The sequence below is a fragment of the Lissotriton vulgaris genome, chromosome 1_2 (assembly GCF_964263255.1).
Source record: "Lissotriton vulgaris chromosome 1_2, aLisVul1.2, whole genome shotgun sequence".
NCBI classification, from domain to species: Eukaryota; Metazoa; Chordata; class Amphibia; order Caudata; family Salamandridae; genus Lissotriton; species Lissotriton vulgaris.
In genome coordinates, this window is record NC_141686.1 from 122,254,544 (window position 1) to 122,280,106 (window position 25,563).

A 25,563-nucleotide genomic window follows, 5' to 3' on the forward strand; every position below is an offset into this window, starting at 1 on the left:
TCTCGTTCGTTATCGGAATTAACCAGACAAATTGCTCCACCAACTAAGAACGGCCATGCACCACCACCCACAGAATCGAGAAAGAGCTATCAATCTGTCAATCCTTTCCGTGTCCGGGCCGGGTGAGGTTTCCCGTGTTGAGTCAAATTAAGCCGCAGGCTCCACTCCTGGTGGTGCCCTTCCGTCAATTCCTTTCAGCTTTGCAACCATACTCCCCCCGGAACCCAAAGACTTTGGTTTCCTGGAAGCTGCTCGGCGGGTCATGGGAATAACGCCGCCGGATCGCTAGTCGGCATCGTTTATGGTCGGAACTACGACGGTATCTGAACGTCTTCGAACCTCCGACTTTCGTTCGGCTCGGGGACTGCAGGGCTCGGGCTGCAGGGCTCCGGGGCTGCAGGGCTCCCGGGCTCCAACCAGGCCGGGGAGATCAGGGAGTCTGCCCAGGCACAAGGGACCCCTGTTCAGGGCACACGGACCCCCAGGACGCGCCGCCGTTTTCCACAAATTTTTTTTTCCAAAATTTTGCGGAGTGGCACTACGCCCAGCCCTAGACTGCATACAGCCTTGATGTATGACCCAGTTATAGAGTACTCCTCCAGTATTGCCGCTTTATAGATTGTTCAAAATTTGTTTATTTCTTTTGTTGACTAATGATATAATGTACCTCCAAAGTCTGATGTAATTCAGAAATCCATATACTCCATGTTCAGCCTATCACCGGGAAGGTAATGGCATACTACCAACAAGGACAAATGTAAGCCATACACCAGTAAATTGCAGCAAGTCAATTTCATAGCAAACTCACTGCAAGATCTCAAAGCAGCAACGTTAAAAACCCATAATCAGTCGCTTACTCTTAAAACGCTGCAGTAGTGAAGTGGACGTGATCAGCAAAAAGGAGACTGTAAATGCTTGAAAGGCTGTATATGCTTTAAACACCTGGGGGCAGATTTATGAAGGACTTGCGCCGCTGGTGCGTCACTTTTAACATGGGAAAAAGTGACGCACCGGTGGCGCAAGGCCTTCATAAATAAGGCCCCTGACGTCCCAAAATGGAGGCACGTTATCAACTTTGTGCAGGGTGGCTCCATGCGCGCTGGTGCAGAAGGCGTCACTCTGCAGGCTAGTGTGTGAACTGTAAGAAAAGTCGCACACGCTGCAGGCAGACTCGTACTTGAGGCTGGTTCGCGCTGGCAACAATGAGCGATGAAAGTAGGTGACTTTTTTTTGTTTAAATCAACAATAATTACCTCCAACTGTTGATTGATTCTTCCTAGAAAAAACAGGAGAAGTGAAACCCTCATTGCACAAACAAGAACATTGGCAAAATTAGTAAAGTCCGCTGTGAGATGTAACTGTAACTGACAGGGCTGAGAAGGTGCTTGGGGAAACAATTTCTTAAATTAAAATGAAAATGCAGGCAAAATAAAACTCCGACAGACAGCCAGCAGATGGCAGCAAATATCCACTCACTTCCGCCAGTAAAGTCAATAACATTAGACTGCTGTTTGAATTGTAGAAAAATGAAATTAACACTTCAGCTCTTAATCAGCCCCCTGTCATGTCAAAGCTTGTGACGGGATCTCGTCCTCATTCCTCCAGTTTTAGCTCTCCTTTGTTGCTCACTAACCCGGTTGATATTTCTTTGTCCCGGTTCTGGTTTTCTTCGCCGGTTCCGGGCTCTCTGTAAGCTGAGCAGGAAAATGACTAACAGCCTAATTCATGAAGCCTAAATCGGCTTGCAAAGGGCCAGATTCTGAGAATCTGCAGCCTGATTCATGATCGGGCCGTTTTGCGAGGCTCAAATAGCGAATCATAAGGAATCGCTATTTGAGACTCGCAAAACGGTAATCATGTAGGGATCGCAACATTAATTGCGATTCCCACTGATTCCTTATTTGCGATTAGCTAATTGCTAATCGCAAATAAGGAATAACTCCCCATGCATTCCTATGGGCCAAAAGGCCCATAGGAATGCATGGGGAGTATTCCTTATTTGCGATTAGCAATTTGCTACTCGCAAATAAGATAGCGATTTAAAGGGTGCCAGGGGTGTCCAAAGGACACCCTGTAGCACCCCTTAAATGCAAATTGAAACAGGTGTTGCGCACACACATGTCCAAAGGACATGTGTGTGTGCAACATGCAACTTAGAAAAATGCTTTTAAAAGCATTTTTCTAAGTTTTTGCTATTTACCGAGAGGTCTGACCTCTCGGTAAATAGCGGCCCAAAATTGCATTTTCGCAATTTTCAAATGCTTCATGAATTGCATTTAAGGAATCTCAAATAGAGATTCCTTAAATGTAATTCCTCGCAATTTAGCGATTTAGCAATTACCGATTTTTGCATTTGGGATGCTGAATCCCAAATGCAAAAATCGCACTCGCAAAGGGCCGGATTCTCAGAATCCGGCCCTTTGCGAGCCGATTTAGCCTTCATGAATAAGGCTGCTGGCCCTTTGCAAGTGCGATTTTTGCATTTGGGATTCAACATCCCAAATGCAAAAATCGCTATTTGCTAATTCGCATATTTGCGAGGAATTACATTTGAGGAATCTCTATTTGAGATTCCTTAAATGTAATTCATCATCCATTTTCCAATTGCGAAATCGCAATTTCGGCCCGCAATTTACCGCGAGGTCAAACCTCGTGGTAAATTGCGAAAACTCAGAAAAATGCATTTAAATGCATTTTTCTGAGTTGCATGTTACACACACACATGTCCTTTGGACATGTGTGTGTGCAACACCTGTGTTAATTTCCATTGCAGGGGTGCTACAGGGTGTCCTTTGGACACCCCTGGCACCCTTGTACTCGCAATCTCATTTGCGATTAGCTAATTGCTAATCGCAAATGAGGAATGACTCCCCATGCATTCCTATGGGCCTTTTGGCCCATAGGAATGCATGGGGAGTTATTTCTTATCGATTAGCAATTAGCTAATCGCAAATAGGGAATCAGTGGGAATCGCAATTAATATTGCGATTCCTACATGAATACCGTTTTGCGAGTCTCAAATAGCGATTCCTTATGATTCGCTATTTGAGCCTCGCAAAACGGTACTTTGATGAATCAGGCTGTAAGGCCTAGATGTATCAAGCCTTTTGCGATTCGTTAAGGCCGAAATTCGCAGAATTTCGGCCTTAAGGAATCGCAAACGGACATTTAGCATCTTTTGGGATGTATCACACATTAGCAAAATAAGGAATTGCAAAAAATTGCGATTACTTATTTTGCTTATGCATTTAAGGAATCGCAATTTTGCGATTCCTTAAATGGCATGTATGAAACTTTTTTAAATTGCGAATTCGGGTTAGGAATCGCAAATTAACACCAATTTGAGGTTCGTGTTAATTTGCGAAATCCTTTTACAAAACAGAATATGACTATTTTGAAGGTGGCATGTGACACACATACATGCCCATAGGACATGTATGTGTGCCATATGCACACACATGTAAGTTTCAGGGGTGCAGCAGGGTGTCCATGAGACACCCCTGCACCCTTGAAATAATTCTCAAATTGCGATTAGCAAATTGCGAATTCGCAATTTGAGAATTACTGCACAATCATTCCTATGGGCCTCCTGGCCCATAGAAATGAATGGGAAAATTATTCCTTAATTGCGATTAGCAATTTGCTAATCGCAATTAAGGAATTTTAAGGAATCGCTAAAAAATAGCGGAATTCTACATACATACCATTTTGCACTTCTCAAATAGCGATTACTTAACAATCGCTATTTGAGAAGTGCAAAATGGTTTCTTGATACATCTGCCCCTAAGTGAGAGCGACCGATGTCGCAAGAACTGACAGACAGCAGGTCAGGGAGGCAGCAAGGTCCGCACGCAGGAACTGGCACACTACAGTTGTGGGGGACTGAGGGCAAGGTCACTGGTGGGGCTCAGGGGTGCCAGGTTTGTTTCATACCCTGGTTACAATTTCAATGCAGGTGCTTTACCTTGAAGTACTTCAAGCTTTGCGAGTAAGGTAGCACAGGCAGGTTCTTCCAGATCATCGCCAAATGTAATAAGTCCATGAAGTTGAGGTGTAGTATAAAAAATCAATGCTTTATTGATACAGATCTGAGTTGTAAGTAAGTATCAAGCATAGAGCAGTATAGAGCCAGATATAGAATAGGTCTTCAGTACAGAGTAAAGTAGAGCCCCACCAGGAGCATCCTCCATGCCGGTCAGCTCATCTTCTCAACTGACACATCACACTCAGGCAGGGGCGGTGGGTGACATTTCAAAGTGGTGGGGCGCAAAGTGATTTGCATCCAGCACCGTAGCGATCGCGCGCAGCGAGCGAGCTCGAACCCCAAAAGGGGGTTTGGGGGGATAACCCCCCCAAGAAAATTTTGAAAAAAAAGAAGAAAAATCGTGCATTTTCAAGCAAATTTGAGAAAGCAGGAAGGTTAATAAAGCAATTGTGAAAGTGCAGTTATTACATTAATAGATGGCATAACATAGGTAGCTGCTTATTCAGTATAACCACAGAGCTTCATACATTTCGTCCTATTACGCTCAGGTGCTGAATTCAGACTATAAGACTTTCATGAAAATCTCAGCTCTAAGAGTAGAAGAAGTTACACGCAGTTGGGAAACAGCCTTCACAAAGCTTTGGGAAAATGAGAGGCAATTACTTTAAAGCAAACTGAAAGCAATGCATCAAGTAGTAACTTAAAGCAATGCATCCAGCAAAACAGTGCATGCAGTCAACCATACAAAAGTAAACTAAAGCAAGTGTGAACCTGTGAACCTTCACTTTAAAAGCAGGGTGCTAGTCAACAGGCCAGTCACATACATTTAAACTGAAGAAGAGTACACCTCAGCATGCAGGCACCAACATAAAAGCACCAAGCAAGTCAAACAGTTTAATGAAAGAAAAATGAAAGCAATAAATCCAGCAAACTAGACAGTGACTCAAAAGTAAACTGAAGCAAGTGCACACTGAAAGGAATGCACAGTCATAAGTCAGACATTCACATAAAAGCAACTTACCAAGACACCCAATCAATTACATGGGAAAAAACTTGAGCCAATGCACCCAGAAAACCAGACCAGCACACCAAAGCATCCCACCCCTGATAGGATGGCAGCTGTGCTCTTAGGGTCACCCCTCAGTTTTTTGGCAGGGTTGAGAACCCCCCAGTTTTATGCCCTGTGCGCCTGAAGGGGAGACAGGCAAAAGGGGTCATAATGGGACATCTGGCACAGCCACTTTGTAATCGAGGTCACCGACCCAGCTCAAGACTGAGTTACAGGCTGATCTTAAATCTTTAAACAACCACAAGGGTCACCAGCTAGTTGGTTCTTGAGCCAAAAGAGTCCTCAGCTCACTCTTTACATCGCGCCTGAGATGACATGATAATGTCCATTAATCCAGAGCAACTGTGGGGACTGGTCTGGGTCCGACTTGGTACGAGCAGGATACAAAAAGTAACGGGTAGGTGGTAACCCACTTCAAGTGTAGGAGCTGTAAGGAACCTAAGCGCACTGGTGTTGATACCACTAACAGGGCAGCTCTGGCTTTCTCAGGGTGGGTATCAGCTGTGTGATGAAACCAGCATGTTAAGCAGTTACCTCAAACAAACTAAAACCAATGCACTCATCAAGACAAGGAGTTACATGAAATCAAATAGAAAACCACCATCAAGCCAGGTAGTCACCTAAAGGCAAATTGAAGTGACTGCACAGTATGGGAAGTGCACTTCACCAGCCAGCCTATTACACTAAAGGAAAATAAAAGCAATGCTCCCAGTCTGCTAATTAGCTTCAGCAACCCATGCATGGGTGGGGTTGGGAATGGGCGTAAAGTGCCTTTTACTTCAACTATATCACTTCTGTAAATACAACACAATTTCCAGTAAAACCAATAGCATTAACATCACAACAATATGGAGAGGAAAACAGATGATCAGTAACTGTAAACACATTGACTGATCAGGCAATGTGCCTTTACGGGCAGGGAATGAACCCTTGGTAATGTAATGTGTACTCTGTTTTCATGCTGGTTTCATACCCTTTCTGCTAGATACAGGAATCAGAGACTGGCTGATTGTATAGCAGTCGTGAACATGTAAATGACTCTACTATAACTCCACTGGATGGAAAACATGCTGATTTCTTAAATTGCTAGTCCCTCGCTGTTGATTGCTAGACTAGTGTGTTACATCTTCTAATTTGTGTGTATGCATAGCCATGGACCAGAAAGGGATGACAGTTTGGAGCAATATGCACTTCAGTAAGAAGTTGAATATGAACAATATGAAAGTTATGTCAAGTATATCCTAAAAAACCATTGCAGAATGGATCTGCGAAGGTGTCTCTAAATTCCCCTTTATGTATCCCTTGTCTTTTGACAATTAGATATGCCTTGTCAATCGCTGCTTCATTCATGCAAAGCATGTGGAGATCTAAATTCAAAGGTGAATTGCCAAAATTAAATAATAGGACACTTGCTGTCATAGCCATCATCTTTTGCCCAATCTCCATTGCTCCATCCTCAGCAAGACCAATACGTCACTAATCAATTATGTAGGAATCACAACCTGTAGTAAATACAACATCTAACATGACAAAATTGATATAAATGATAAAACTGGCGGTCTGCATGCCACATTGAAAGGTATGCTGTCATCAACTCACTTCATAAATCAAAGGCAGATACTGCCCTTAATATGCATCCCTGGGTATTCAAGAAACCTGCAATACAGCAGTGCCTGTAGTGAGGGAAATGTTTGTGTTTCATCACTATTCTGAGCATACACAGATCTAGACCCAGCCAGAAAGCTGTGCTCATTTCATTTTTGAAACCCACTAGATACATAGAGTATGTGGCGGGCCGACTAAATTATGCTGCAAGAAGAGGCAAATTATGCTGTGTGATGCAGCATAGTTTGTGATAGTATCTGTTTCATTTTGTTTGCTCATTGGTTTCACCTCATTAGCACTATCTTAACATCCGCATGTGACAATAAACAACAAGCATTGCCATAGCCAATAGGTCTTGCTCTTTGGGACCTTATAAGAGTTCAGCCAGAGCTATCACCTTATATTGAGTGGAGAGTGGCTCTTGGGAGGAATTCATGTCACCATGAGCTTCTATCGCCCCATAAGACCTTGCGCTCAGCCTCAAGTGCACTCTGCAGAAAACTGAAGCGCACTCCAGTGCCAAAGAGAGTGTATCTGGGGCCCGATGCACGAGACATTGATTTATACAAAGACGTACAGAGCAACCTACTGGAGCGGATGTCAAACACATTTTAAAAATTACTATAACACGTTTAAACTTATACATGCATAAAACAGAGTTTGTACTATTATGCAAAGATAGACTCGCTTGCGTACACCCCACATCTATTTTGTGCACCGAAAATGCAATTTTCAAATAAATATCAACATCCAAGAGTTTGCATGGATGTAACTTGAAACAATAAATACTCTCGATTGAAAAGTGAAACCTAACAGTCTTTAAAAACTAACAAGATTCTTTAGTATATGTCAAATAGAGCTTCGCCATTTAAAGGGCTGGGTTTTCAAGACGACCTAGAGTGAGGTCAGTGTGTGGGCCAGTTTTGTGGCTGTGTGTGGGCTGGAATTGTAAACATCTTGAAATCAGGACTAGAAGGCAGTAATAGGTAGTAGTGTGCAGCTGTGGTTGCTGTTATCTCGTGCCATGATTGGATAGACCAGTCACACTTTGAGGGTAGAAGGGCAGGGATGTGTCAATGTAATTATCCTTTAGGTAGAGAAGGACTTGACTGTCACATTTCTTGAATATTATCACCCACATTGCCTGCAACAATCACAAAAACATGTGGTTCCCCACCCCCCACCCAGACATTATGCCTTAAACAGTCGAAAGGTGCTCGTATTGAAAATGTGGGCCACATTTTTTTTTTACCACCAATTCATAAATATGGGCCACTTTATTTTGTTGCCCAGGCCTATTTTCTACCCCACTAAGACCCTGCTGCCCAGACGCAACCATTACACATAAAAACATATCCCGCAAAAAGGCCAAAGTCGACAGAAGGAAATAACCCCATTTAATCCCAAAAAGCAAAAGCAGGAGCGAAATGAAATGGAGCCCTGAAGGACTGACAGACGAGGCTTTGCCAGAAGAAGGACGGCGGCAAGCTAATATGAATGAGCACATGCTTGCGGAGGGCAGGTCATTCCACAAGCAGCTTTACTAAGGGGGAAAAATTGACAGCTTGTACCGGAGCAAGAAATGAAGACAAAGTCTGCCACATTCCCCATGCAGTCTAATAATCCCTCAAACGGAAAGGGTGACAAAGGAGACGGCTCGGATTATAGACCTCGTTTATCAACAGTGGCATAGCTTTGCTTACATTATTTAATGTAAGCAGACCCAGGAAACAACAATATCTTCTTTCACAGCACAGGCATCAAGCTGTGAGACAAGAAATAAAATGCCTACTTCGATTGCCTGAGAAAGGAAAAAAGAGGCAGACAGTATTTTCACAAGAAGCTGGTTAGTCCTTGCAGCCCTCCTAAGGAGGCCACTGTGCAAGAAATTCTGCAGCAGGGAGGAATTAGTCAGCACCGCGTCTGCTGCTTTTCCCAATGTATTAGCTACGTAAGGGATTTTTAACCCCTTGTGCCTCAGTGCCTGACACTTTCTTATATATGCATTGATCTTGCTCTCAAATACAAATTATGCTTACTGAGCAAGTCTGCCATTTTTTTTAAATCCTTAAATACGCCAAGCTACATGTGACTATTTGCTCACTACGCTACACAGACAGTCAAGAATACCAGGGATGGCTCTGCTGCCAATGTACAGCACATCTGTTCTTGAATGAGCTTAAAGATATAAACAAAAAAATACACGAGGCACCAAACCCGTGAGCCACAAGCACAGACATGTAGCATCAGAAGCTTAGCATGTTCATTTAGGGCCGGGGTTCTTATTTTACATAACTCTATGCTTCTGGCTTTTATGTGAAGTGCCTCCCCCCACAGACCGAGATGATAAAAGCGCAGTGAAACTCAAACACTTCCTAGTTCCATACACAGGCAGGCCATGATTATGAGTGTCTGCTCTTCATTCATATGGAGATTGGGGAATTGTTTTTTCTACATTTCTGGCACTAGCGCTAGCTTTTGTGCACCACCAGCGATCAGGCAGCACACCAGTTTACCGCACTTTGGATTTGGAGATAGATATATATTTGTTAATAGGGGGGGGTGCGTTGCCAACTAAAATGGTCGATTTGACATACCCTGCATGCCGTAACTCCCGATAAGTAGGGCATGTCACAACCTTAGAATTTTTATTTTGAAAGCCATTGCAACGAGGTTTTTGCCTAGTGTTCGTAAACAAAGCTTACAGCATCCAGAACATTAGGCTGATATTCTATTACTATTTTAGGGAGCAGAGGACAAACTTCTGTCAAAAGGTGGACAACAAGCACCTCACTTTTAAAGCGCGATCTCGGCCTGAAGGCATCAGAGCGCTTTACATGAGCTCCAGTCGCACACATTCATTTTATGAGGCACAGATTAATTGATTTGCCCAGAATCTCGGGCGTCTCTGCTGAGTCTCGAACCCGGTTCAGCAGCTTCGAGGCCGACCGCTGTAGCTGGATGTCGTGTCAGCCCCTCTCGCTTCGCGAGCAACGGCCGCCCACGGCATTACATGCCCTCCCGGCCCGCCTCCCTCCCGCTCCGCACTCACCTGAGGCCCGGAGAGAGAGTGTCGGTACTGCGCTTCTTCTGCTCCTGCTTCCTGGCCCTGCCGCTCGCAGCGCTTCCTCCTCAGCCGCTGCTCCTCCTCCTTCTCCGGGGGCAGCGCGGACAGTGCAGCCCGACCCAGGGGCCTCTAATAGGCACCCGACAGCAAGGGGAGCACAACGAGTAGTTCGCAGCATGAGCATCCCGCCTGAGCCCGGGCCCTGGAGCACCTCAGTGGGCACCTACAACACTACAGCACCCCCGTTACCATTATACCAACGTTGACCGCGATCACAAAGCATGCCATCTACCAAACCCGGGACTCGTATTTCGGCGCGGTGAAGGACCAGCCAATCCTGGCGCGGAATAAGCGCCAGGATTGGCTAGGGGGTCAAACAGACACTCGCCCTGACGCTTCTCAACGGCGGGGCCCAGCCAGCGACACACCCCCTGGCTCCTTCGGTACCTTGATGGCTAGCGCGCATGCACAGGAAAGTTTCCGACTTTATTGCGCAGCAGAGTCAGTCGACTCAGACACTCTTACGTTGTTGTAACCTAAACCCAGCCCTGGCAGCCCCACCCCCTGCGCACTCCCTATTCCATCGGGACTGTCCCGGTCGGAACCCCCGATGGAAGCGCTGCATTTAGGTGCTCTGTGCTCTCTCTGCTTTAGCCGCAGGTGCCTCCACCAGGGTTAGTGGGGCTACGCCCCTACGCCCCAATGAACGCACCGCTGCTGCACTCAGGCATTCCAACATTCCATTACCTCACCACGCACCGACATTCCACAGAACATGTACACTGGCTGAGCAGCAAAGCAGAGAAGGAGGAAAGGTGCATTACACTAAAGACCAGTATACTAAAAACCATCTTATCCTCAAATGCTCCTGTCCTGACTGAACTAAAGAATAAATCTACCTTTTGGATAAAACTACATCCCAGCGTACTTCTTGAATTCCACACATGCAAATCAAGAATATTATAGAAAGAAAAAAAACTTACTATAAAGCAAAAGTCCTCCTATTATAAAAGTGTCTCCCAATACTTTTATAGATGAATTGGCAGGCTTGTTGGCAACCAAAATGGTCCAACATCTTAGGACATATTGTCTGAAGTCAAGGATAACAAGCCATCAAATTTACATTGGTCCTGGGACAAGTTGGCCGAACCCCAGCATCATAAGCCATTGGCTGCCAATTTACAGCACCACAATATGGAGCAAAGATAGGAATTGTCTGCAGTTGAGGTAATATTTATGTCTTCACTAGACACTATTCATTTACCCTAAAGAAAGAACTCACAAGCAAACATATACTCTGAGCCAGAGCAATGCTTTAACTTGCTGAAGCACCCAATTACTCCAAGAGTAGATCAAAGAGTTACTATATCCTAGTCTACAAATGACATAACCAGATGCCTCAAAAAGAACATTGAAGAGGAAAGCCATGCAACTTGCATACTGAAGTGCTTCAAAGAAGCATGTAACATATCTGCTTCCATACAGGAAGATACGTCTCTTAATAATAGTCTCTTGAGTAGAAAGCTCATCTTGAGAGGCCAGGAAAAAAAGGAACCCCCCTCAGCCATTTAAATCAATACAAAAAGAAAAAAAAGAAAATGGTACTGAGGATATAACCACTACTCCTCACCGAGGACCTGTGGTAGTACTGAAACCAAAACTGGACATATAGAACGTCCTAATAAGGTTACTTCTTGACCTACAGAAACATATATCCCAAGACTCGGGACAAGCAAATCACACAGAGGCAGAAAAATTAGAACTATGACTCTGTAGTTCTCTGCCTTTCATGGAAACGTCCTAATGTTGCATTTGCCTGATCACCAATAAGACGAGCACCATCAAATGGAATATCTTCCAAAGCCAACTGGACAGCCTCTGAGAAACCCGAAGATGCCAACCAAGCCTGACGCCTTAGCACCACTGCAGATGTCATGGCCTAACCCACAAAGTCATATCCATGCCACCCCTTATGGTAAGCCTAGAGGCCTGCTGACCATCTCAAATCAAGTTGTCCACCTCGGCACGGAGGTTATCCGGAAGAGATGGGAGCATGCTCTGTAAAGAATCCCTTAAGGCATAGGAAAAACACCCAGCACACAGTACCTGTTGGTGGCTCTCAATGCTGAGCTGGCTGAAGGAAATATATACTTACCATAAATATCACGACTCCTACCATCCTTACCCACCGGAGTCTTAGTAGTAGAATCAACATCCTGTGAAGACGTGGCAGACTGAGACCACTAGTGGAAGGACGTCTATGCAAACCAAACTGTGTCCCCAGGTGCAGGTAAATGCCTACCGGCAACATCACAGGCCACTGAAACCCCGACTCAAGCTTAGCCCAAGCACCTGATAAAACATCAAATAGGGCTTCACTATACACAAGAACAGTTTGTTCTACCATTTGTCACTGGCAAAGGATTTCAAACAAAGGGTCTGTAGACCTCTGCACCATGGCCAGTGACAAGTCTAAAACTGCAGGCGCTTTCCTCAGCATGTCCGCAAAGGAGGAACGTGCCTCTGTGGCAAGACTAGGGGGAGAAAGCAACCATGAGGCTGGTGAAGAATTCTGCTCACTATCCTCACCAAGAGCTGTAAGCCAGCTGTCCTCCACCTAAATGTTGGAAATGGGCTGAAAAAGTTCTGCCCTAGTCTATACAGGTGGCCCTCCCAACACCTCTTCCTGAGAAGGGGCCACAAATTGTACAATAACCTCAGTTTGCACAGCCGAATCTGCATCTGACGCTTCTGGCAGGAATCACAATCCTCGGCATCATGGTGCTCACCTAGACAGCACATACAAATTGTATGCGGGTCCATCACCGACATATGAATATTGTTGACATTTGACAAATGCACACAGTTCCACTGACATTCGGTGTCAAAATAAGTTGAGAAAAAACTATCAGAGGAACTACTTCTCAGGAACCGCGTTATGGCGCGAAACAGAAGAAAATGAGGTCCGCGCACCGGAGGGGACTTATATGGCTTCACTGAGGTAATGACTGGAGTCGATGTCACTGGCGTGCAGAGGTACTGCTGAAAAATATCCAGATCCAGACTGGCACCTGAGGAGAATTCAAAAGTTAAGCAATCTGCGGCTAGATGTCTTTATAAGATACTGTAAATTCCCACTAGACTTGTTCAATGTAGATCCTCTAAATTTCCATTTAGGACATTACTATATAAAGTCTTTAAATGAAATCTGTATGGTAAAATTGGAGTACTTTGACTCAAATCTAGGTACAACGCCATACTGTTACACTGATTGGAGGCATTCATGGTGTATATGGATTGGGGTTTTACCCATAATCCTAGTTCTCTTCACACTAAGGGGAATCTCGAATGAAATCATAAGCACCGTCTACGTGCGGAATCCCGGAACACTTCTTTAAAATATATCCTAAGTGTAGATCTTTGCCTTCCTTCAGGAAGGCCAAATTTTAATATACAAGGCATGGCTTGGCACCAACCAAGATGGCTGCATCTTAAGAGAATTCCATAGTGGCAGCTCAAATAACCCCTAAAATCCGTACACAATCTTACTAGAACTGCACAATAGAGTGTATCAGATTGTTTGTGACCAGGTGACTGCCGGGGGGATTGATCGCTGCAGTCCTGAGTGGTGCCTAAAGCAGCCTCGGTGTTGGGTGCTGGAGCCGTGGAGGAGGCCTAATGACGTGTTGCGAGGAGGCCTTTCTAGGTTGCAGCGGCGGTGCCTGGCACAATTGCCTGAGATGCTGTGATCCAGATGACCTAAACTGGCCTCCCCACCTCCTGACCTGAGTGAGGCAACAGGAGAACGACTCGAGGAAAAGCAGTGGACCTCAAACTGTGACTAAAGTTTGGCACCAACTGGAAGAGGGGAGGCCAGCAGTGACGAGATGAACCCAGGAGGCTGGCGGTATCTAAGGCAGTGATTCACACTCACCACGACGATGGAGGCATGAGAGGCCGGGTGGCCTAAATATAATAGTTGAACAATGATGGGAGTGCACAACTTTACAAAGCCCAGTTGACCAGAGATGTATGAAAAAAGTCACTTCTTTATTAGATCAGAATATTTCTAAATTTTAAAACCAGTAGAAACAGAATATCAGCCAACGTGTTTTGCTCCCACATTGAGAGCTTTCTCAGGGCACAAAAATATATCGACCACAATGGAGGACTTCAGGAAAGATGCTGCTGGAGAAGAAGACAAAGGAGTCCAGTGAAACCCAAAGGGTGATTCAAGTTAAGAAGAACCTGCAAACAGAAAGGACAGAGTATATGCCACTCAGGAGTGATCAGGACGCACAGAAGACGAATGGCCACCGATGTTGAAGATGCAGGAGAGGTTGACAGTGCCCGTGTAGTTGCAGTTGTATGGACCAGGAGCCATTCACGAGCTATCCCATGCTTGATGTCAAGAGCCAGGGGGTAAGTGTCCGCCAGGGGCACCAACAAGCACTGGAAGTGGCAAGCAATGTAGTCTACAAAAAAAGATGCAGTGTTGGGACCAGAAAGGTCAAAGTGACCCACCACAAACAGGTAAGGCAGAGCAGACCCTGAGCAAGCGGGGGAGCCCACTGAAGTCCATGAAGACTTTCAATAGAACCCACTGCCCAAAGGCACAGGAGTCGCAAGAGGACCTCGGCAGCTCACCAATGAATAAGGCCCACGGTGCAGAGAGAAGATGAGGACAAAGATCTTGGCTGCAGGAGTTGCTTGAGGTTAGAGCTTCTTGGAGAACGAAGATCAATGGAGGAGAGAGTCAACAAGCCTTGCCAATGGCAAATTGATGCGGTGCACAGGGGTTTTGTTACAGTGGTTCCAACTAGGGATACTGGGCGCAAACTCGGTATGAAGACATTGTAGGTCTCGAGGGAGTTGTAGAACCACCACTTGTGTGGCTGAGCCTTTCGAAGTCCTTGAGAGCCCAGGATCAGCAGACCGATCAGTTGCATTGTGGTGCCTGCAGATGCACGGGAGTGACTCCTTCCCTCCAAGGAAGATTCCTTCAGGTGTCTTGGATGTCCACAGGCCTGGTGATGAACTTTTATGGAGCACAGGCACAGATGTTGCAGAAGACCACCAGGATGGCGAGACCAGGAGCACCAGGAATTTTCCCTGTTGCAGTCTCGGTTCCCAAAGCGAAGTCCAGAGAGTCCAGAAGGTCGAAGTTGAAGTGGTGTGTGATCGAATCTTGTCCTATGACGAATCGAGGGACCCACCCACAGGTAAGCCCTTAAGCACTCTTAGGAAAGGGTTAGGACAATTCAGGGGTCCCTTCCAGGTGAGAGACTGTACAGTGGGGAGGATACTCTCATGTCCTTTGTGCAGTTTTGCACCAGAGCAGGAGCCAACGGCTCCCTGAACTGGTTTGAACTGGTATTAGGATTATATGCCACAACACTATGCGAATCGTACAATCCAGCCACTTCCCTCCTCTACGAACAGGAGAATTAAGATTGCAGCAGCATTACTCCTAACACACAGGACAGCAGGCCTGGCAGGGCTGACAAGGGATGTAAACCAACCCCGGCAGCAATTGACCCTAATTTCATGGAATATAGCAGGGATAAGGAAGGTTGCAAAAGGCTAAACTTCAAAGGAGTTCCTAGAGAAGGGTGATATACCATGCTTCCAGTAGACATGGGCTCTATTTAGCTCCCCCTTGCGGGGTATTATAGACCATATATTTCAAAAGGAGCCAAGAGGGAAAAAAGGAAGCGACAGGGTTGCCCTCCACTCACAATCAACAATACACAAAAACCCCATCTCCTGTGGGCGACCAATCAGTTTTTCTTGTGCTAAAGCGCGAAAAAATGTGTTCCATCAATTTCTTCTGCTGCAATATCCTTCTTATTCCTGATTTTTAGGATAAAGACAGATGTCACGAGTCATTAAAAGTATAGATTACCTTCTTCAACTTGACAATAAACAAGGGAGACTCTCAGTGTCTGTGCGTTAGGTCAACAGTATATCAAAGAGTGAAAAAATGTGTGGGGGACAAGATGACCCCTCACAGGCGCGACACCCTTGGGGTAGCTGGTGGTTACTCGCCAGGCTTAGCCCCTTTTCTCATCACAGGCAGTCATCTTGTCCCAAGAATAAACAAGTGAAAACAAAGAATGTGTCCAAACACAAAATAAATAAAAGTGTAAGAGTGCACAGGAGCGGACACAAGACTCACTCCCTTAGTGACAAAGAGTAAATAAGATCAACAGGCGCACCACTTGCACACCTTTATTCTTAAATCTTAGGTGGGTTCTGTTGAATTAAAAAGGGGAAAAAGGTAGCTATCATTGCATACCCACATCCATTGCCAACATGTTTCTTTGCCTATAAATTACCGGCAAATTCGTCAGGGCCAGACTCTTTATCGCAGCACCTCTGTTGGACACTTAGGGCCTTATTTATGAAGGACTTGCGCCGCCGGTGCGTCATTTTTTCCCATGTTAAAAGTGACGCACCGGCGGCGCAAGTCCTTCATAAATAAGGCCCTTAGTTCATTTTAAACTGTCAAGTTGAAGAGATAAAACAGAAAACACTTTTTAATGCACCAGGAGGAGCCACTTCCATAATCCTTATTATTAAACTTTTCATAAACACCTTCAATGTCATAGTTACCCTCTGACAGCCTAACTCTCTCGTACCCACTGCAGAGGCACACATTTTTTCAGAAAAACTCCTTATGTGGGTCCTCTATGGGATAGACCCACTGGTTGTCTTATCAATCTGGAGGTAAAAACATTACGGGAAAAAGGGATTGTTGAGCCATATAGCCACAAACCTATCCCTTCCCAACACAAGTCTTCAACTGTGCTGCCAAGCCTCACCAGCGTGTTATTCATTTTTAGTTTTAAACCTGCAATATCATATGTGTGCCAAAGCTGCCACCTAACTTAGTTAGTCAAAAAAAGCACATACAGACACTGCCCCAGGCCAACGTTCAGCTGGCCACTGTGGGTGCGTAGGGAGCGCGGGGCTTGGTACCGGAATTCGGTGGGAGGCAGGTTGCTGGCTGGAAATTTCCATGAAGAGAGGGCCTTTTATATTATGGAGGTGCAGTGGAGGAGAGAGAGAGTTCAGTTCCAGTAGTCACTGTAGTCAGTACCAATAGTTGTCCCCACGGATGCAGCAATTGTAATCTTAGCTGCAGTTGGAGTTTGAAGATAGCTGGTGAATGCTGAAGAAGGTGGCAGTTTCGATGATGCATAGCGGTGCAGATGTGTCCCCGTGATTGCAAAGCAGAGTCCCAAATGAACCGAAGCAACAGTGAGAGAGGGGCCAGCTCGACTGCCAAGGCCGGAATGTGCAGGACCAAGGTGGGGCGTTCTTAGTTAGAGTATGATACATAACCATTTTTGCTCTTCAGGTTGTGCTTAGGTTTCCATTTGCATAAATGCTATTGCTCTTTCTACCTTATTATTGTTATGTAATAAATAGACTCCAATGATTACCCATTGCATTCGAATGTTATTTCTGAGGCAGTATTAACCTTTCTTTCTAGCCAGGTGCTGACGTATAGAAGGATGTGTAATTCCCTTCTTACAGGTAACTGATGATAGTAGAAAGTGTAGTTCATGACAAGGAATAACTTCAGATGAGAATAATTTGGCCTAACAGTTCTTGCTTGGGAGGATTGAGACCTTTCTTTACCAAATGCTCTTGAAGGGACAGGGTATTTCCCCTACAATAGGTAGTTGCTGATATAGAAGTGAGATCAGTTCTTGAACAGGAAAGTCCAACTAATAATAATATTCCTCTAGTTAATTGTCATTTCCCCATTCTCAGGTAGGTATTTTAGGTGTTGTGCTCTATAGGGCCTGAGAAGGGTGATGGTACGTGGCGGCTGGGTGTGCTATAATTGGTAAGCTGATAACAAGGTATGAAAATCCGGTCGCTACATTTGGCGTCACAAACAGTTTCCAAACGGTGTTAGTGCGGAGGCTTTTTCTTTTTTTTCTTTTTCCGTGTTGATCGTCGGGAGACGTTAAAGATATCATCGGGAGATGTTAAAGATATCGTCAGGAGACGTTAAAGATATCGTCGGGAGACGTTAAAGAGATCGTCGAGTGACGTTAAAGTGATCGTCGAGTGACATTAAAGTGATCGTCGAGTGACGTTAAAGTGATCGTCGGGAGACGTTAAAAGAGATCGTCGAGTGACGTTAAAGTGATCGTCGGGAGATGTTACAGATATCTTCGAGTGACGTTAAAGTGATCGTCGAGTGTCGTTGTAGTAGCGTCGGGAGACGTTGCAGAGGCGATCGGGGGACTGTACAGGAATGGTGTGATTGTTACATAACACAGATTTTCTTTGTGGTTGTTTACTTTTTTTGTGTATACGTTTTTTGATCGAGTCAGTGTATATACAGAATATTCAATATGTTTTCTAGGAAAACGAAAGTGTATTTGAAATTGCCTTTAGAGATTCCTGAGTGGGAGTCGACCTCTTATTGGACATTGGCTCATGAATGGGCTAATTCTACTGGTTTAAGTGAAAACTGGAATTCATGTTTGGATGATGCAGAACCGGCTCGAGTGGTGGCGTGTTTGCAAAAAGTAATGGTATTAAAAGGTGAAGAGCTTCCTACGTTGGGTCGAAGGGGATGGATTTTGTTACATGCGTACAGGCTTGTACATGAGAAGTGAGTGCAAGTGCGGCGTGCATGCAAATAATTTGAAGAGCAGTTTGTTGAAGTACAGAATGCAAGCACTCTTTTGAAGTGTCAAAATAAATTACTAGCAGATAAACTGGATATTTATCAAACAATTGCGAAATACAAATACAGAAACAGACGTGGCCATGTTAATAAGAGAAAGGTGCGTCTGGTGGTTGCGAAGGCAGGGCTTGATTGGAACCCTGATGAATGGGATGGAAATATCTGGGATTCGACTGAATCTTTCTCTTCTGGTGAGGAGACTGGGAGACGTAAGTCTTCTCCGTCTGAACGTGACTGTACATCTGAGGTGCGCAATGAAGTTCGTGCGCAACCTATTCATCGGAAGAAATTGCAGTATGGTCCTAATAATCTCCAGGGGGTTTCTTTGGATAGCTTAGAGGATTTTACTCAACAAGAGATTAATGACATTTTGGATATATTTCAACAAAAGCCGGGTGAGGCTTTGCTTACCTGGATGGTTCGCATTTTTGATTTGGGTGCTACTCGGATCATGTTAGATCATGGAGATGCTGTGAAATTCTGCACATTGAGCACTGACCCGACTGTACAAGAACATTTCAGGAATTATGCAAATAATAATCAAACTAGTCTGCTGCAGTTGGCGGTAGACGGTTGTAATCATCAATACCCTTCTTAGTCAGATTGGCTGCTTAATGAGAAGCCATGGTATACTTTGAGAGATGCATCACAAAGACTGAAAGAAGAAGTGATGAAAACATCTATTTTTCTGGGGACGGCAGACAGGTTGATGGATGGTTTACTTAATGCTTCTGTGAGAAATAGAATTATTTGTACAGCCCCTGCTGCTTACAAACAAGTGATGATGACATTGTTGATAAACCAAACAGGGAATTCGTTGTCTGATGTAATTGAGGCAGTTCGCGATTTGGGCGAATTGGGTGAGTGGATTAGACCTGAAAGACAATCTAGATCTGAAGCCCGTACTGATAATTATAGGTTTACTAGACGGGATATGTTTCTTGCCCTGCTCAATGATGGAGTGAGACGGGAGGATATTGATGGACAGTCCAATGGAAAATTGTGGATTTTGTATCGTAAACAAGGTTTGGATCGGAAAGAGGGGGCCAGGAGAGTTAATAAACAAGACCATGAACGTGTGTATTCTGATGAGAGTGGTGATGAGAGAGAGAGAGAGAGGGGGGAGAGAGAGAGAGAGACAGGGAGAGAGAGAGACAGGGAGAGAGAGAGAGAAAGGAGAGATGAGTCCTCACATTATGAGAGGGATATGTCCCCGAAATACAGGCCGAAATATGAGAGAGAGAGAGAGGGAGAGAGAAGAATATGTTGAACACAGACACAGGGATGAAAGGAATAGATCCCCTGAGGTGAGACTGAGAGACAGACGACAGAGATCTTTTGACCGGAAATCACAATACCTTTTTGACGATAAAAATCCTTTCCATGAAGTAAGAGGGTACGAACAAGATGTACTGCCTAAGAAATATGAGAATCTTTATCCTGATTTGTCATGGGCTTTAGATCGTACTAAAAATGACTAGGAAATAGGTCAAGCTCCAGTACGGAATTGGGCTCGCAAAGATTACACACCCTATGTAGACATAGAGATTTTTTGGAAACATCGTACAGAGGGCCCGAGCATTAGTAGATACAGGAGCGGAGGCCACTTTGATATATGGAAATCCCAAAAAGTTTAAAGGACAATATTTTACTATTACAGGTTTAGGTGGTAAAGAAACTCCCGCAGTGCAAACTAAACTTCAAATGAAAATAGGCAAAATTTCCCGAAAAGAATTTACTGTGTTGGTGGTACCCCTTTGTGAATATATAATTGGAATTGACATTTTAAAAGGTATGACATTGTATTTAGATGACGGATGTTATCGATTTGGATACAAAAATGATATATCATCAAAGTCTGTGAGAGTCGGGCGTTTAAAAATTCCCCCTATAAAAATACCCCAAGCTACAGAGGTAGTTTCAATGAAACAGTATTGCATTCCAGGTGGGCATGATGAGATTAGTACTACCATTCAAGATTTGATGGATGCTGGAGTTGTGATTCCAGTCACTTCAGCCTGGAATAAGGCCATATGGCCTGTGCGCAAGAGTGATAATTATTGGCGCATGACAGTTGATTATCGCAAATTAAACACACATACAACCCCTTTGACTGTTGCCGTACCTGATATTATTACTTTAACTGAGAGAATTCAGAAACATCCAGGAACATGGTATGCGTCCATTGATATTGCTAATGCTTTATTTTCTATTCCAATTGCCCCCGAATGTCAGGAACAATTTCGTTTTACATGGAATGGGGGTCAAATGACGTTTAGAAGTCTTCACCAGGGCTATTTACACAGTCCAACCATCTGTCATCGGCTGGTGGCAGAGCATTTAGCTGAGGTACCGGTGAATCAAGGAATTCAGTTGTGTGATTACATTGAAGACACACTAATTCAAGATCAGGTTCAAGTTCAATTAGACCAAATTATAAACCACTTACAAAGCAGAGGCTGGGAAATTAATCCTGATAAATTGCAAGGTCCGGCACAAAGTGTAACATTTTTAGGCATCCAGTGGCATGAGGGGAATCGAGAAGTGATTCCACAAGTGAAGCAAAAAATGTAAGAGTTTGCAGTCCCTAGAGTAGGAAAGAGGCCCAGAGATTTATTGGTTTATGCAGTTTTTGGCGTCAACATATTCCTCATTTGTGTCAGATTTTGGCCCCTTTGTACAGAATTACACGTAAGAAAAATGCATTTCAATGGGATAGGCAACAGCAAGATGCGTTTGACTCGGTGAAAGAAGCAATTCAGCATGCTCTAGATTTGTGGCCTGTACGTGATGGAGATGTTGATTTAAATGTATCTGTACAAGGTCCCTATGCAAATTGGAGTTTATGGCAGAAACAGGGTAGGATAAAAGTGCCTCTAGGATTCTGGACTAAAATGTTACCTGATGCTGGTGAGCGTTATACACCTTTTGAAAAGCAATTACTTGCATGCTATTGGGCTCTGGTGGATACCGAGCAACTGACATTGGGACACAATGTTATTCTGAGACCTGAAATTCCTATTATGCAATGGGTTTTGAGTTCCCCTAAAACTCATAGAATTGGTCATGCACAGGAAGCAAGCATTATAAAGTGGAAGTGGTACATACAAGACAGGGCTCGTGTGGGTCTGAAGGGTGCTGCGATGTTACAGGAGCAAGTGGCGCTGGTGCCGTTAGAAGAGGGAGAGAGAGATTGCTCCGTACCTATAGTACAGGAATCCCCTGTTAGGTGGGGTAGACCATTTGATGATCTGTCCGTAGAGGATAGAAAACATGTATGGTTTACGGATGGTTCAGCAAGGTACATAGGAGAGAGAAGACATTGGAAAGCAGTCTCATATAATCCGACCACGCAAAAACTGTTAAGTACTACAGGCGAGGGAAAAAGTAGTCAATTTGCAGAATTGTATGCTCTGTATCAAGTTCTGAAACAAGAATTACCAGGAACGTGTCATGTATTTACTGATTCTTGGTCGACTGCTAATGGTTTGGCAGTCTGGCTACCTACGTGGCACTCACATAATTGGAGGGTGCATACTAAAGAGATCTCGGGAAAGGAGCTATGGCAAAAAATTTGGGAATTACTTCCTCAAAGCAATGTGACAGTTTTCCATGTTGATGCTCATTCTCACATTGATTCCATTGACAAATTGTTTAATGATATTGCAGATGAACAATCTAAAATTTCTGAGGCAATGGTGGACCCACAAAATTCTGATTTGGCGGGACTGGCGAGGTGAGCACACCAAAAAGCAGGACATTTTGGAGAGAGAATTACTAGCAGGTGGGCTACTGACAGAGGCATCTATATTCCCCTTGATTTAATTAAAACGGCTATACTTAATTGTCCTATATGTCAACACACTTGACAGCGAGAGGTGCCCCAGATAGTGAAAGGTCAGTTACATCAAGCAAAATCCCCCGCTTAAATTTGGCAGATGGACTATATAGGTCCCCTTCCCATGAGCAAAAATTGTTAATATGTGTATACAGCCGTTGATACTTATAGCGGCTTTTTGGTTGCTTCTCCTTACAAAAGAGCTACCCAGGAGAATACTCTTAAAACTATGGATTTGTTAATGTTGTACTATGGCACGCCAGTGCAGATGCAAACAGATAATGCCTCACATTTCAAAGGAAGTTTGGTACAAGAATATTGTGCAGAACACAATATTGAAAGGGTGTTCCATATACCCTATTACCCACAGGCCCCAGGCTTAATTGAGAGAATGAATTGTTTGTTGAAAGAACAATTGCTTAAATTGTCAAATGGTACCTTACAGAATTGGAGAGATAATGTATTTGAAGCATTGTTAATTTTGAACAATCGTCCTTATTTGTATTCTGATTCACCATTAATGCGCCTGTTTCCTCCTACTATAGAAGTAAAACCAAATTCATGCCGAGATACTGTGTCCTACTGGGAAATTACCCCCGGAGCCTTGGCTCCATGCATAGCTACCCCGGGATCTGCAGGTTTAGATCTGCATCCCTTGACAGATTTTGTCCTAAAAGTGAGAGACATTGCTATAGTTGAGAGTGAAATTGGTGTTCAAATACCAGCTGGGAATTTTGGATTAATTGCCCCGAGATCTGGTCCCGCCTTGAAGGGCATCCAGGTGCTTGGAGGTGTCATTGACAGTGATTATCAGGGTGAGATCAAAGTGATCCTGTTAAACAGTGGTAACTCTGATTTAACTGTCCGGAGAGCAGATCGAGTTGCCCAATTGGTCATTATGCCTGTTTTCAGTGGTACAATCCAGAATGGCACTGCTCCAACATTACTGTCTGTGCGTGGTGAGCAAGGGTTCGGTTCAACCGATAACCCCGGAGCCAGAGTATGGGTACAGTCGCCTAATAATCCCCCTGAACAGGCTGAAAGTATAGCTACAGGATCAGACAACACAATCTTACTGATCAGGCCACGTCAAGAGAGGTGGGACACAGTCCCTGCTGACAAATGTTATTTGCGTGAATGAATAATGCCTGTTTCCAACTTCTTTCCCTAGACCATTGTATGGATTGCTGCTGCCGGATGTGTCGTCGCTGGACTCCTTTCGGCTTGCTGCGTTTGGAGACAAGAGTGCCCACAGGACCGGACTGACAATTTTGTCAGAGGACATCTTTTCTTTGCATCGTAGGATCCTACTCCTAACTTTTGGATTCAACTTGCACATTGTGTTGTCAACTCATCACATTTCTGTTTGGCGTCTATGCGTTCGATGACTGATTTGCTATTGACATGTCTTGTGGCTGTGCCAACTCCTAAAGCCTCCTTGCTTGATTTTTTCAATGTGACTGAAGCTCATTCTGAATTCATGAAAAGTGATTTTTCTGCATATGACTATTGTGCTTCCTGCACTGTCCTGACTGAACTGAAACCTCCTTTAGCTTTTGTAATTTCCACTTATAACATCACAGAAGGTGATGTTTGTTTTATATTAACATGCGACACCAAATTTATAGGCAAATGTGCACAAATCCAACTTAATAATGTTTCTTCACTTTCTTCCCATGAGAAAACTTTATGTGTCACCAGAACTCCAACTACTTGTACTTCTGTCAAAACAACATGACCTGCAAACGTCTCGTATTGACTGCTAGCCATTATCGTACTGTATTGCTACCTCCCGGATGGCTCTTTTCATGTGGCAATATATCTTGGTCTTATATTCCAGCGAACATTTCTGGTGGCCCATTGTCCTTTAACACGACTCAGTCTATTAATGTTTTCTTCGAATCCTGGTGTGCTTTCCCGTACCGCGCGCAATGCCCCGTTATTGACTGAAGATTGTGATTCATCATTGCATTTGTTTTCTAAGTCTGAGTATATCACTTTAGCTGTTTCCATTTTAGGTATTCCTGCATTGTCTATTTATAATTCTAAGACTATAGGCAAACTTGCCTGCTGGATGGTGAAATCACCTAATCATACTTCTGCTATTTTATTTGACCTTTTACTGGATGCTCAATGTGGCCGCCCCACCCCAGAAGTGATGAATCTGGAACCTCTGTGAACTCTGGTTGGGGAAGGGAGAGGGATCTGCCGTTGACCCACTTCTGGTTGGTTAGCCTCCACTGCAATTGGTGTGCAGTGCTCTCCGAGATCTGGACGGAATTGGAAAGATTCCCCTGATGCTGTGCCCACTGGAACTTCAGGTCCCACTGTAGAGCCCGCATATGCCACCTGACATAGTCCACCAGCTGGATGCAAGAATCCATGAAGCCCAGGAGCCTCAGGGTCATTCTGAGCGAAACCCGGGATAGAGGCTGAAAGATCGGAATCATAGCCCAAATATCCCCAACTCGCTGCTTGGCAGGATAAGCCCAAAATTGCGCTGTGTCCAGAACCGCTCTTATGAAAAGGAGCTTCTGAGAAGGGATCGGCACGTTGATGGTAAACCCTAGCGAATGCAGTAGGTCGGCGAAGTCTGGAGGTGGGAGACGACAACCTGGGCCGAGCCTGCCTTCAACAGATATTGTTGTTGGGATAGGAGAAGACTGGAACCCCTGATCTGCGCAGATGAGCTCTGACCACAGCCATCACTTTTTTTAACACCCAAAGGGCGCTTGTAAGGACAAATGGGAGCACAGTAAACTGAAAGTGCTTGTGACCTACTATGAACCGCAGGTAACATCGATGAGCCAGGAGGACGGGGATGCTTAAAAATAAGCATCCTGCATGTCCAACGCTACCTTCCATTCTCCAGGGTCGAGGACAGACATAACCTGATCCAGTGTTAACATTTTGAACTTCTCCTTCCGGAGGAAGCGGTTGATGTTCATGAGATCCAAGATAGGGTGCAGCCCTTGTGCTTCTTGGACACCAGAATGTAGTGGGAATAACAACCACAACCTACTTATGGGGCAGGAACTCGCTTGATGGTTCCCTTGGCAAAGAGAGAATAACTTCCTGTTGTAGAAGGGCCAAGTGATCCTCCAACATGCAATGAAATTGAGGTGGCATGGATGGAGGGGTAGTCCCGAAGGGGAGGGAGTAGCCCTTTCAGACTATCTGCAGAATACATCTGTCTGAGGTGATTGTGAGCCAGTGGGGAAGGTGATGGCGAATTCTGTCACCAACTGGCAAATGGGGGCCCTGAAAGGTCAGACTAGGAGGGCTT

The 25,563-nt window shown here is 44.6% G+C and overlaps 1 protein-coding gene and 1 pseudogene across 1 annotated transcript in view; both read right to left on the minus strand.

Annotated features, from left to right (window-relative positions):
- LOC147734670 (18S ribosomal RNA) overlaps window positions 1-525 on the minus strand; it is a pseudogene marked incomplete at both ends in the record, with an annotated part of 994 nt that extends 469 nt beyond the window's left edge.
- Window positions 1-25,563, minus strand: part of LOC147734664 (uncharacterized) — a 5,992,067-nt gene that overhangs the window by 3,764,928 nt on the left and 2,201,576 nt on the right. The gene's annotated exons all lie outside the window — the stretch shown is intronic.